The following is a 15834-nucleotide window of genomic DNA, read 5'->3' on the forward strand; positions in this document are numbered from 1 at the left end:
CCAATCAGAGCACACCTCGCTTTTCAGAACGATGAGCTTTGTAAAAATCGACACGTTTCAGAAAGGCGGGGCATATAGGAGCAACAATAATGTACATTATGTGGAAAATAATGTGTTTTTTGAACCATAAACCGCATAAACACATTTCATTACACCAAATACACAAAATAATGTTCTTTTTAGCAGCATCATATGACCCCTTTAAAGGAGAAGCGATACCTCTTCCTAAGGTGTGCTACTAATTAAGAACCCACCTACAACAATTGGTAGAAACTCCCAACTGGAACCATTGAAACTAAACATGAATAGCAGTTATCAAAAAATAAACATTAAATACAAGTTTTGATGAAGTTAACACTTTCAAAAAATATCTTTCAACACAAACAATATAAAATAAAATACTATAAAGTAAATGATATAAAATAAAATATAAAAGTCACAATCAATTGGCTACATAGGTATGTGTCTTTTCAAGTATATAACTATTATTTCAACAGCATAGAGTCATTAATCACTAAAGATTTTTAAATCAAATGAACACCTTATGCTCGCTGCATGCATGATAAATGAATTTATCTAGTGAGAAAGAGCCTAGCTTAATGTATTAGGTCTGTATGCCAATGAAAACTCTTACTGTACCCTCCCTGAAATCAAAGAATCCCAAACATCCTAAATATACTTTCTAAAAACAAATAAAATGATCCTCTGCTCTCATCTGTGTTCAGTGACTGAAAGGAGCCATTATGAAATCTGGCAGACTCCACAGCTTGCTGGCAGTTTGAAGCCGTCCTAGACGTTTTGGTCAATGGGTTTTGCAAGGGTAAGAACTTTCTGTGCCAAATTCATAATTGATTGCAAAGAGGCTCATTTGACATGGTAAATGGAAGTCTTAAATCTTTTGCAGGGTTCAAGCGTGGCAGATAAACAGTAGACCAAGACCTTGATAAAAAGACTGTAAAAGACAAAACACAAAAGAGAATCCAATAAGCAATTTATGGGAATTAAAGGTGCTGTAATCCTACTACCTGACAAATATCATTAAAATTGATGCTCTGAGATATTACACTCATCTACAGACTCTGTAAACCAAGGAGTCGTAATATACCTGAAGAAAGCTGTTAGCATTCCCACTGAGAGGTTGAGTAAAATGGCCAGCATCAGTTACTACACCATTAAGCAATTAAAAATTGTCAGAACGTTATTTAAAGACACCAGATTGTTTAGTCTATCTAAGTGCTGATGTGAAAATACGCTTAATGTTTTCAGCAATACCCATTTGGACAAATTGCCTTTGAATTGCCCTCTAGAGAGAGCCAAGACCTGATGGATATATATCATCTTCTGTCGATACAAATGCCACTGCAACATGTCCTTTCATTATTTTCCAATTTGGAACAAAGACTCTGTTTGTCATTATATTTAAGTTAGATACAAGTCACTTAGAATGAACAAAGGTTTTCTTTTTTAGAAGTGGTTGAAGCTGTTCTTCTGAAAATTAAACAAAATGGACAGTTGGGCTGCAGGGGATACACAAGAAAGGTATTCTGTCAGATTCAGCAATCATTTATTTTATAACAAAAAGTGTAGGAGACATAGGTCTCCTTGTTCCTTCAGACAGGAAGGAATAAATGCAAAAATAAAATGCAACCAACCATTGGGCATTTAGGACAGCCAGGCTTGTCAAGTTTTTCTGTAAAGTTAGTAATTGTGCACATCATTGCGTCTTTTTCACTTTTGATTTTTGTTTACTTTTATATAATAAACTATGATCTCTAATTTCAAATCTAGGTCCTGAAGAAAAACCTATTAAAAACAGCAAGGTTTCATTCCACTATTTTCATTAAACAGAATAGCATATAGTTTGTTATGTAGTCTAATGAAATTATCTGATGACTTTATCAGAAACATGTTGAAACAAGTTTTCTGCTTCTGTCGGACATTCATCAAAGCATGATGGCTGTCTGTTTGCAATTTATTAAAATGTAATTTCTGAAAATGCAAAAATAAATAAATAAATGCAGAATACTGCTGACTTGGAAATATATTGATTTAAATGCATAATGCAGTTTATTTACTCATAGGCTGCATTTCCGTATACAATCTAACCCTTGGTTAACCGTTAGAATGCAGTATACAGCTAAAGCTTACTTGCAGTTTTGTTTCCCATAATCCATTAGCTTCTTCTCCAAACTAATGTCGTTGAACAAATTGGGATTTGGCAGGTCATAGTCAGGTGGCATCATATTACAGAACATGCGGTACAATTTACGTCATTTTAAACGTAAGACAGCCATGCAAAAACATGACAGAGATGAACATTGTTAGATGTTAGCGATTGTGGGCAATTTCACCGCACAGGCATCAGACACTCTCTATGTGGGCTTTCTTATTTATTTCTTTCATATCGTCTTTAAAACATCCATATCTCTGAGGGGTACGACACAGACTTCATCTTTATAGTGAAGTCAAGGACAGGTTCTATTTTAATAAATGTCTCTGGAGAGTTCAAACCCGTGTCTCTTAGGAGGGTGTCACGGTAGCAGTCATTTTGAGGGTGTGTAGTTGGATGAACACACTCACAGGAGCAGGGAAATGTGTGCACAAGCATATACATATGACTAATCTACTTAAATTAGGGTAGGGACATATTTTTCTTCTCTTTGAACACCGCTTAATATCATCACGGTAGTTTGCACAAGATAATTTACTTTCAGCATTATGTGCGATATGATATTGAGCTTGCTAAAACATAATTTCTCAAAATTGAAATTCTTGAGTCAAGGACTGGCATATCTCTTGACACTTCAGAAGCCAGAAAATTAACAATCTTACTGCTATAGCAATTTTGATTAAAATGATAAGTTTTCTTTGGCAGACAGTATATGGCTATGCTATATGCTCTCCATGAATAGGGCCTGAAACTCTTTAAAAAGAACTTAAACACTATCTTAATTACAAATCTTAAACCAACAAATGTTCAGTGAAAGGAGGTGCTTTATCTTGATAATATGTAGATCATTGTCCTTAGAAGGTCAAACGAAATATTGTTTGTTGTTGTTTTACTGTTCTTTTAATCAATTATCTTTTTACATTAATTTTAGATGATTTCCAAGTAAAGTTTTAAATAATTACTTTTAATTACAAAAATATATACTGTGATCAATAGGCTTTAAAGGCTATGCAAGTTGTCTTATGAAGAAATGCTTGCTAGTTCTTTCTTGGAAATTAGTTAATTCTTATGGAATTAAATGTATTTGATAAGAAAATCTATTTTGTCAAACATTTTTATACAGTTGACAGCAATTTACAGGCTCTCAGATCTGTAGACAGCTGAAATGCAAAGCATTTTTCTTAAAGGATGAAGGTAGAAAGCTCATGGAGGTGTGCACTTTGATAACAGTGAGTAATTTTGCACAATTCTTTAATTCCTTTCCACCAGTCTGTTTATGACATTTATTTGCAAGAATTATATGATTCGTTTGGTTGAGCTGGGAGCTCGTTCACAACAATCCATCCCGAGTCGCTTGCATTGTTCTGCCATTAGCCAGCAGCTGGAGATAGCACTAGTGTTTTAAAACAGGCATGTAATTGGCTATTTCCATTATAAACAAACCTCTAGCCCAGGGGACGCTTTGACCTCTATAACTGCCATGTTCCATATGAAAAGAGAGTGGGCCGCCTTTGTGCGTTTTCTGTGTCAGTCCCTGAGAAAACATGCCAAGTGCACATGAACTGTTAAATGTTTTTCCTGAGAAGATCACACTCTGGCACATTTCGGTGCTGGTTAGCATGCTCAAAGAAACACAAAGGTGATGAAACCTATCTGTAGTCATCAGCAGAAAATCGACCCTGTTGGTCCTCTAAGTGAGCCTTGGAAAATTAGATTGCTGAAATTATATCATGAAAGCTATCACAATGACTTCTGCTTGGCAGTTCACCAAAGCCCCCGCAGATATAGCATACTCTCAGTGGGCTTCAAACATCATACAGAAATGTTTTATAAGAAGGAATATATATCTGGTAGAAATAATGTTCAGGAAAGGAGGCCATGAAGCCCATTGTGATAACCAGTATATAGATGAACGGCACTTGTTTTCAATGTTATATGTGAGAAAATAGACAGTCGGGCTCTTTGAAGGACTGTGAAAAACATGCTTTTGACGTATATATATGGGCCAGCTGGGATATTACTGACAGTTTTCAGAATGGGACAAAATAAAACAGCCTTCAATAGGCTTAAATTATACTATTTTTCACTGTACATTGACACTTGTGAGAGTGAGCTGTTTTAACCATGGCAATGCAGTGTGTGTGCTTTTTTTTTAGGTTATCATTGTCTCAAAAAGTACTCAAAACTGGCCATGTCTAAGGGCACTTTGGAATGAACTGATGAACACTTCGCTCCTGTGATTGTTGCTGCAAGTTTAAGTATGTGACAAAGATGCCTCCTTAACTGTCTTGGCAAAATGACAAAGAATTGCATTCCACTTTCTTAAGAAAACAGGTTCCAAAAAGTGGTTTTCGCAAGAATGCCATAGAAGAACCTATTTTGGGTTCCCCAAAGAATCTGTCAGTGAACAGCTCTTAAAAGAACCATTTCCAGTGTAAAACTTTTTGTGCAGTGGAAAGGTTTCATAGAACCATTGATGCCAATAAAAAACCTTTGCACCTTTATAGTGCAAGGAACTGTTTTTTGGTCCCCTACAGCATTTTTCCATTTGACGCTCTCACTTTAGAGGGTAAACACTTTGAAGGGAGTAGGGCATATGGATGAGCCCTTCAGAATGGAACCTAGTGAATAAATTAGTGGCGGTTGAAGTTACTAATATATAGCATTGATACTGTACCATTAACATGTGACTACCCCACTAATCAGGCAGATTGGATCATTACCCAATCAGAACACAGAACATTTACGTTTGTCAAAAGTGATTTTGAAGCTTCATGAAGCAGTATGCCCATCACTAGGGATCAAGACAAGCATCGGAAAACACATTCCAATTACATTTACATTTGATTTTTGAAGTATATATGTGGACAACATCCAGATGCAAGTCGCATTTTAAAGCCAAGTCCAAACAGGACCATGGAGGACAGTTAAATATTTTGACCGCCGAATGCCACAATTGTCCAATCAGAATCAATTTTTCCAGAGAGCAGTACAATAATAAGAAATATTTACTCATTAGTGTTATATCTTGGCTGTTCATTCAAATAGTTTCCTGTATTTTTTCTGTAAAATACCTGACCCAGTTGTTTTGATTTTCATATTTCAGTTCTGCTGCACCTAGCTTGAGCTCTTTTACTGCTTCCCACTGCAGAATGAGTATTCGTTGAGTAAATATATCTTTACTCAAAGTCCCAGTGTGTTCATTTATAACTGGGGTTGTTTTGGGTCAGATATTATATCACAAAGTACCAACTGAATTATATTACACTGTATGTTCTGAAACCCTTTTAACTTTATTACAGCTGTAGGGATATTTTGCTTAAACTAGCACCCTCAGTACAACATTGCCTCGTTTAAAAGGGTGTTTTTTTATTTCAGTCTTAATAAGGAAAAGAACCCCACCTGCAAAAGTTCAAACACAGGCAACAGTCCAACAAATTACAGACCCGTGTGGACTCCTACATCTCAAACCCCTTATGTTGATCATTAGGAACATGACAGCAGCATTTCTTCCTCCTAACTAGCCTCACATTTGTCCGTGCCGCAGTGGTCTTGCTATGGTTTGCTGTGGGTAGAAGTAATAGTGAGGTGTGAAATTCTGAGCCACTTTGAGCAAACTGTGATCGCCTTATCAGTGCACCCTTTTTAATGGGATTTTCTGCTCTGCCCGCCAGTGCTGTTTTGCTGCGTGTTGTCTTGGTTGCCCCAACTCTTGCTAACATGCAAAGTTTGTTCCTTGAGAGAGAGAAGATTAAAGCAAACAGCATATAGTTCAGATGGGGTCTTGGTCCTCACCGTATCTCTGTACATAAACAGACATACAATATGTTTAAAGAAGACAATATAAGGTGGCCAGCAATACGTTTAGAAATCTCCCATTCTCTATATCAGCATATGAAGTGGTTCCATTAATTATGTTGCAGCTGATAAAGAAATAATACTTGCAGTTTAATTGTTCTTCATTTACAGATTTTTGTGAGTGTGCAATTTAATTTATCCTTAGAAAAAAGAGGAGGTTTAATGAGCACACAGAGCGCTTGCTACGAGATAATGTAGTGCATTGTTAACGTGTCTCATGACAGTAAGCTCATTTCAATTAATCATTGGCTAAATAGTTAGGCTAAAAAACTTTTCCTGTTTGAATTGAAATACATTTCTAAAATTAGATATGCAATGTAATAATGCAATATTTGATACATGTTTTGCATGTGATAAACGTTTTAGTTATTTAGTTTTTCATACATATATATATAGGAAAGCAAAAAAACTCATAGACAGTGTCTAGAAGAAGCCTTTAGGACTATCTACAGGTGCATCTCAATAAATTAGAATGTCGTGGAAAAGTTCATTTATTTCAGTAATTCAACTCAAATTGTGAAACTCGTGTATGAAATAAATTCAATGCACACAGACTGAAGTAGTTTAAGTCTTTGGTTCTCAAAATTAACCATATTCTAATTCAACAAATTAGAATATGGTGACATGCCAATCAGCTAATCAACTCAAAACACCTGCAAAGGTTTCCTGAGCCTTCAAAATGGTCTCTCAGTTTGGTTCACTACGCTACACAATCATGGGGAAGACTGCTGATCTGACAGTTGTCCAGAAGACAATCATTGACACCCTTCACAAGGAGGGTAAGCCACAAACATTCATTGCCAAAGAAGCTGTTTTCCATGACATTCTAATTTATTGAGATGCACCTGTATTGTGACAGATAATGAAGTTGGCTTTGCTAATGAATTAAACACCTTTTTTACTAGATTTGAATCCACAAGCAATAATGAACTAGTTAATATAGTACCATCTTCTTCTCAAAAGATAGTTATCGACGTTGAAGATGTTAGGAGAGCATTTCAGTCTACTAATATCAGAAAGGCTGCAGGTCCTTATAGGTGTGCTCCAGGCCTTACAAATAACTTTGCTTATGAACTTGCTCCAGTGTGGCAACCAATCTTTCAGGCTTCTGTTGATTCACACAGGCTATTGTTCCTGTAATATGGAAAACCTCAATCATAAAACTAATACCAAAAATATCTTGTCCAAAGGAATGTAAAGATTATAGACCTATAGCTACCTCAGTAATCATGAAATGTTTAGAAAGAATATTACTTGAACACCTGGTTTATAATGTTAAAGGGAAACTTGATCAGTGTCAGTTCGCATATAAACAAGGCTGCAGTATACTGAAGACGCAGTGGCTGCTTTAAAAAAGTGACATGACATGTGGCCAAGTATGGTGACCCATACTCAGAATTAGTGCTCTGCATTTATCCCATCCAAAGTGCACACACACAGCAGTGAACACACACACACACACCGTGAACACACACCCAGAGCAGTGGGCAGCCATTTTTGCTGCGGCGCCCGAGGAGCAGTTGGGGGTTCGGTGCCTTGCTCAAGGGCACCTCAGTCGTGGTATTGAAGGTGGGAGAGAGCGCTGTACATTCACTCCCCCCACCTACAATCCTTGCCGGTACGAGACTCGAACCCGCAACCTTTGGGTTACGAGTCCGACTCTCTAATCATTAGGCCACGACTTCCCTTAAAGTAATTTAGTAATTTACTTCCCTTTAGTGCACATCATCACTAAACATCTAGACAAAAGTAACACCTATGTTAGAGCTTTATTTCTTGACTTTTCATCTGCATTTGACACAATCCAAGTTAAAACCACTTAAGCTCAGGGCGTTTTTTGGTATTTTCGCCTAAATTTAACATACTCAAATTCAAATGTTTACCCTACACACATACAATGGAGGAAATGAAAAAAAATGGTTTCATTGTAAAGAAAACCCTTTGAACTACAAAATATGAGTGTAATTCTTTATAAATAACATTATATACTTTTCAAATATTACTATAAACACAAAAAAAACATAGGCGCTTTTGGAGTTTTAAAAGTAAGTATTTTTTTGAAAATATCCGGGTCCGCAGAGTTTAACTGGTTTTAATACTCTTGTGTCTAAACTAATGCAGTTAGACATGAATCCATATTTAATTAAATGGTACATTTCTTTTCTTACTAATAGAACTCAAAGAGTTAAAGTGAACAACGTTTTGTCAACAAAAGTAAAAACTAATGTTGGTGTACCTCAGGGTTGTGTAAGTTCTGCTATGTTATTAACTTTGTACACAGATTACTGTCGTTCAAATAGGCCTAACCAGTATATTCTAAAGTCCTCTAATGACACCGTGTTAATATCATTATTAAATAATTCAGAGTGTTCAGAACAGCATCAACAGGGGGTAAGCAAATTAGTTGAGTGAAGTGATTATAATGCCCTCAGTATTAACATAAAAAAAACAGAGGAGATTGTATTCGGGCCTGCCTCAGACCCTCATACAACACCCGTTGTTATACATGGCAATGGCAATGGCAATGGCAAATTTATTTATATAGCACCATTAATTACAACCCATGGTTGTCCAATGTGCTTTACAAAAAAAAATAAATAAATGAAAAACACATTTACTTAGAAATACACAAAGTATAATAAAAACATAATAAAATAATTAAAAATGTAAGGCAGGAGAATGTTAATTTAGATTATAAGCCTTATTAAACAAATAAGTTTTTAAGATAGATTTAAAAGCAGATACAGAGGGGGCAAGTCTGATTGTGATAGGTAATTCATTCCAGAGTCTGGGGGCAACTACAGAGAATGCACGGTCACCTCTGCACTTATACTTCGACCTAGGGATAACCAACAGTCTCTGGTTGGAAGACCGAAGTGATCTGGTGGGAACATGTTCAATCAATAGGTCAGAAAGGTACGATGGAGCCATACCATTCAGAGATTTGTACACTATGAGTAAAATTTTAAAATCAATTCTGTGGCGCACTGGTAACCAGTGCAGAGAGCGTAAAATTGGAGTGATGTGGTCCCGTTTTCGAGTACCCGTAAGCAGTCTGGCTGTTGCATTTTGAACTAACTGTAATCGGGACAAAGCTGATTGGCTAATCCCAACATATAGAGAATTACAGTAATCCAGCCTGGAGGATATAAAGGCATGGATTACTTTTTCAACATTTTTGAAGGAGAGAAAAGACTTTACTTTTGCTAACATTCGCAACTGAAAAAAGCATGATTTCACCATCAAGTTTATCTGCTTATCAAATTTCAGAGAGTCATCAAACACAACACCCAGGTTTTTCACCGATGTCTTCACATAAGAAGACAGCCCACCAAGATTAGCTTTGGGATTATGAAATGAATCTGAAGGACCAAAGACTATAATGTCTGTTTTACTCTCATTAAAATTCAGAAAGTTTAGAGACAGCCAGGACTTTACATCTGACAAGGAAGCCCTGAGAGTGTCCAAACCGTCTGAATTACGTTTTAAGTGCAGATAAACTTGGGTGTCATCAGCATAACAATGGAATGACAGCCCATACTTCCTGAAGATAGAACCAAGTGGGAGCATGTATATTGAAAAAAGAATGGGAGCCAAAATGGATCCCTGAGGAACCCCACATGATAAAGAAGCAGCACTAGAAAAATGATCTCCAATATTAACTGAAAAACTTCGATTTGAAAAATAAGATTTAAACCAATTTAAGGCACTACCCTTAATGCCTGTGCAACCTCAAGGTCACAGAGAGAAAAACCATGCGATAATACTAAGTCGAGTGTATGTCCATGCTGATGGGTAGGGACATTGACCTGTAAAACTAAATCAAAAGCATGTAATAAATTGTTGAAATCCTTAGCTAAATGGTCATCAGTGCAGCAAACATGAACATTAAAGTCTCCCAGAATTTTAATTTTATCATATTTCGGTATGAATTCGCCCAATAAATCTGCAAAATCAGTTAAAAAGTCCTTGTTATATTTTGGAGGACGGTAAATCACTGCTATCAAGAATGGATCAGAAAGTTCCAGAGCAAATAATTGCAATTCAAAGCTGCTGTATTCATTAAAAGAGACAGAGTGACAGTGAAAAGTGTCTTTATAGATGGAGGCCAAGCCTCCACCCCGGCCCGTAGTACGAGGAGAATTGAAGAAAGAACAGTTTGTAGGTAGCAGTTCAGAAAAGGGGCTTAAGTCCCCAGTCGTGAGCCAGGTTTCAGTAAGAAAGACGAAATCCAAGTCACGGGAAGAAATAAAATCATTGATAATAAAAGTTTTGTTTATCACCGATCTGGCGTTGATCAAGGCCATCTTTAGCCGTAGGGGGTTTTCGCTGGCCTCCACTGACTGCATTGCATACATGATGAGAACATCAGACAGGTAGAAGCATAAGTACTTAGGAGTAAGGATAGATAACACGCTATCATGAAAAGACCATATAGAATATATCTGTAATGACCTTCACCGATTGAGGTCTTTTGGAGCAAGAAAGCAGATTATTTTATTATTTTTCCAGTCTGTAATTATGAGTGTTTTGCAGTACTGTAATTATGTATGGTATATGAGTTTATCTGTCAGTTTAAAAACAAAGTTGATGAACTTACTAAAAATGTGTTCCAAAATAGTGGGTCAGCCACTTCAAAAAGTATATGAATTATCCTATCATAAAAATCTTGTAAGGTTGGCCAATAATATTGTTTTTGAACCGAATCACGTGTTGTATAATTTGTACTGTTGCCATCCAACCGGCAGTATAAGGTCCCAAGATATTATTGAATTAGGTTAAAGTATTCCTTTGCACACCAAGCTGTATTAGAGCTGAACAAGTCACACAAAATATGTACTGGAGCTTTGAAAAAAAAAAATGGTTATTTTCCTGCATATTTCGGTCATTTGCGTTTTATATCCTTTTATATTCGCTATCAAATGGGTAGGTTAAAGTTTGGGGGTAGGTTAAGTGGTCTAAAAATCTAAATTGCGTATTAAAATGATAAAAATGCATATTCGCTATCAAATTGGTAGGTTTAGGTTTGGAGGTAGGTTAAGGGGTCTAAAAATCTAATTCGCTTATTGATAAAATGAAAAAAATACATTGATACGAATATCTTAATGATATAAAAGATACGTAAATATTTTTACTTTTTTTAGCTAAAAATACGTAGCGATTTGTACGTTTTAAACGTTGAAATACGTCTAAATTGTACGTTTTAGCTTTAATAAAAACGTACAAAAGTGTTACGTATTAATACCTACGCATAAACATGAGACCAGGCTGAAAATGCATATGTTGAACTCATAATATATCTGAAATGCAGAAAAATCTATTCTGTGCAACCACTTACCATTAAGCATCATTTACATAAAAGTGAGGGCTAAACAGTTCACCAGGTCCTCCTCAAATAATCAGTATCAATATCATTCCTTTGTTGCATCTGTTGTACTCACAGAATTGGAAAGAATTAGTTCAAAGATAACTAATTTAGTTGCTTTGTGTGGATGAACTGCTGCCTATATTCAGAATTACACAAAGTTATATGTTTAATGACTGATCAAACAAACCCCCTGCCCCCCCAATACATCAAAAGAGAGTCACTTAATTAAAAAGGGGTTGTTTGATGTGCATTTTTAGCTTGCATTGCCATGAGTACCTGTCCTTTTGAATTTGTGTGTTCATCAGACCTCAGTGAATTCATGAAAAGATATAGCGAGACTGAAAATTATTATTATTCTTGCACTACATAATCATGTGCAGTTAGGACCACTGGCCAGTATAAGCCATTCTCTTAGTATTTAGATTTAGATTTCCTAGTAAATCTAAACATATAAGTCTTTTATATACTGTGGCTTTGAGTTGCAGTGCGATATAAATGTAAATCATAGTATTCAATGAGCCTTATAAAATGCACCATCATTTCAAATGCCATGACCAGCCCATAATAAGTGGAAGTAATATAGTGTATTATGAAAAGATTAATGCCCATATAAATCCTGAGAAATAGTATCCAATGGAATAATAAAACGGGTTTTCTCATCCTTTTGTTTTAGCAATTATATCCAATTTATTACACCAAAATTAGCAAAACACCATTCTTAGGGCCCGTTTGTGGTGCTCAAGTTATAAGAAGTTCAGCCTTTAAAAAAACATGTCTCAAGACCTTGCATTTTTCCCCATTTCAGTGCTGCATCTTCAAAGCAAAAACACATTCTGTGTGAATGGCCTCTTAGCCGACACATTCTTTACATTAATACCCTCATATTCACATGAGCACAATGCTATAATTTTAGCCCATTTTCATTTTTTTTCTCAGTAAAGCCTTTGTTCCTGGGATTATCTAATGGCCTATGAGTCTCTGCTCTGAAGGAAAGGATTCCATGGCTTAAAGCTATCTGATAACCAGGCTATGTATGAGCTTTTTCATTAGAGACAGTTAATTACCATTAAAAGGCTTGTTGTGTAAAATGAGATGGAACCACAGCCTCTTGTCTGATTCAGATTCTTAGATGTGCTCTTTGTACATCAGCACTCTTGTGAGAGAAGTCATCATCATGACTCTGAAAATTGGATACAATTCATTCAAATTAATTCCTTATATAAAATACCTCCTATAGAGAGATATACTGAACAAGGAAATACAGACATGCACACAAAAGTAAAAAAGAGAGAAAAAAAACACACAAGTCATTTGAGTTTCTACTTTATGTGTGCCATTATTGCAGTACAACAGCATGGCAGTGCAATACCAAGTTCATGGTTTTGATAAGTACTTTAGATGCACTATAAATGCTCATGATTAAAGTAAAGTGTCTACCGAAGTCCTCAAATTCAATATGTTTTTGTTTATTGCCACATCAACAATTGTATTTTTTATTTTTATTTTAAATAATTGTGTGACATAAGACACTCAGGGTATCCTTCTAAAGGCCAAATGTAGTCATTTTTAAAATGTACTTTTCAGATTTCATTTTTGTAACACCTCATTGTCAGTCGGGCCAACATTTTTTTTTTTTTATTACTTAGAACGATTTTACCTTTTACGAAATGATAAAGTATGCAAGTGAGATCTTTCTTCCGATTAAGAAATGCTGCATTTTCATCTGATACACCCTTCATCTTGATTGTCCTCTGGGATTTCAGTAAAAAAAAACAAAACAAAAAAACAGAAAGAGTTTCAAATTGATTAAGTAAATCCTTTGGAATTTATTTATTAATTCTGTAGCTTTTCCATATCATGAAGCCAATCATTTTCAGGTTTTCATGAACAATATTGTAAATTGTACTTGAAAAGACAGTGATTACATGAAAGTCATTTTGGTGCTCTTTACTTCATATTTCCATGTGGGCCACTGAATATTGTAATCAGTGTGATTAAAGCAGAGTGTTTCTCTTGTACATTTTACAATGATAGTAATAAATCTACAGCGCCAGCATTTTATGTTCAGTCATCATAGCTAGCCAAAACTAATGTCTAAAACCTCCCTTGCACTTTGTCCCTGCACCACTTGGCTGGCACTGTGCTCAAAAAATCAGCGTGATCTCTTTGTGAGATCTCCTTTTGTGATGCTAAGGCTGCCATTCTCATTCTCCCTGGATTCCTCATCATGCACCTGAGCATGCCACACATCGGTTTTCATTGACAGTTGATGACAGGCCTTTTTATAGCACTGATGGTCTTTCTATAGTAATAATCCAAATCATTGCACACATCACATCCCGATTGAACTGTTTTGTACATGATAACTGATAGAAAGAATAAAAGGAACAGGTGAATTTTAAAATGTAAGGCACGTTGATCAAAACACTTTGTCAACAAAAACTGAGCATATTTAGATTCTTAATGCACTTCCTTACGATACTGTTAATCAGAGTTTAAACAGCCACAATCTATAAGACGCTACATTTTGTCATTTTGCTTTGTCAGGGTGGCTCAGAACTTTCAATGTTCAACGTTCAGTCAACATTCTCAGAATTTTGGGCAATATTCTGGAAAGGTTATTTCAAAGTTATGAACAAACAATTTTCAGTAACGTTCTGTCCATTAACAGTTGGTCCATTAACAACTGGTGTTTAATAATGTTCTTAAAATGTTAGCACAAAAATACAATTCGTCTGAAGAGGGTTTAGAGAACATTCAAAAGTAGCATTCCCATAATATTTGCAAAATAATAAAATGGAACATTCCCCTTAATGTTGTCATTAATGTTCACATAGCTAAGAAAAAAAAAGATTTTTTAAAATACAAAAACTGGATGCTTTGAACATTCAGAGAACATTCTGAAATAACATATTCATAACATAATGGGAATGCTAGAAAAACATTGTTAGAACATATTTTTGTTGGCAAGGGAATCAAATATGATTGCTTTTCAGTTCCACAAGGAAATCCACGAAAAGCAATCTGTGGAAGCTTTAAGAAAATACGAGGCATGTGCTCTGTGTTTCAGCTGCAATAGAGTTACATTACGATTTGCGAGGGCGAGGGAGCGTGTAAACCCAGAGAACTGTTCTGATTGGCTATTTTGAGATTGATTGCGTGGCGTCATCCCTCATTTCATGTTCAGATAAATCATTTGGTGCTGGAATCTTTCCGGGGTTGCACTTATTAGGACACTGTGTTAATGGCAATTATCCACAATTCAATCATATATATATATATATATATATATATATATATATTTAATTTTTATGGACATTTCTTAATTTTCCAAACAGAAAAAAATTGCAGAAAAAATGGGAAAGTCAGATGAAAAGATGACCTGCTCATGTGTTAAATATGTATAGGGGAGACTTGGGGTTGTTACTGAGACAACGTATTTCGATGTAATCAATATACTGTATGTAAAATAAAATTATCAGTGCTATTTACAGTTTCTTCTCTCAGAATATGCTCTTCCTACAAAACAAGAGGCCTGAAACAATGTCCCTTTTGAGCTTTAAAGGTGTTGGTAACGCTTTAGATTACAACCCGCAATGTACTGCGTAAGTAAACAGAATTTACAGTGTAACTTTTTTGTAATTACAGTGTAGCCTACCTATTCAGTACCTCCGTGTAGGTATAAGGTAACAATATACGAAGTTTGGGGAATAAAGGAGTAATAATCTGTCAAATTAAAATGTAGAGGGTTTAATTTGGCCATCAATTATGTTTATTGATACATTACCTGATATATAATGTATGTATGACCTAAAAGTAGACTCGTGAATTATAAATCATAGCTGAAACTCATTAACTAGTTTCACTAGATGTCCAGTTTTGTTGTTCAGTAATCTCAATCATGTCCATCCTTTAATAATAGAATGTGTACCCCATAGTTAAAAAATACCTATACGCCAACCGCTTAGTTTCAAAATAATTACAGTATAAATGATTTGTAATTTTACAGGTTGTTACCCCTTTATTCCCCAAACTTCGCACATTAGGCTATTCCCTTATACCTACACGGAGGTACTGAATAGGTACACTATAATTACAAAAAACTTACGCTGTAACTTCAGTTTACTTACGCAGTTCTTTGCAGGTTGCATATCTGGTTGTTACCCCCTTATTACCCAAACATAACACATTGTTCCGTGTTTCGCCATATATTTATAAAGTAAGCTACTATATCTAAAATGTAAAACAGTAATTTTGTGTTTGTTTGCATCCAAGCAGCACTCATCACCTCTCTTCTGGCCCTTTAAACCTCCAGCTGGTTGGCGAGACTCCTGCGGTGGCGTTTAACTGAGTGGGTGACGTCACTAAACTTTCCAGCGCGCTGTGTGTGTGTGTGTGTGTGTGTGTGTGTGTGTCTGTGTGTGTGTGTGTGTGTGGG

General features: G+C 35.7%; 1 protein-coding gene across 1 annotated transcript in view; it reads left to right on the top strand.

The window, feature by feature from the left end:
- Positions 1-15834, top strand: part of LOC107699007 (PTB domain-containing engulfment adapter protein 1) — a 94097-nt gene that overhangs the window by 29296 nt on the left and 48967 nt on the right. The gene's annotated exons all lie outside the window — the stretch shown is intronic.

Source organism: Sinocyclocheilus anshuiensis, unplaced genomic scaffold (genome assembly GCF_001515605.1).
Source record: "Sinocyclocheilus anshuiensis isolate Anshui unplaced genomic scaffold, SAMN03320099.WGS_v1.1 scaffold18, whole genome shotgun sequence".
Lineage (NCBI taxonomy): Eukaryota > Metazoa > Chordata > Actinopteri > Cypriniformes > Cyprinidae > Sinocyclocheilus > Sinocyclocheilus anshuiensis.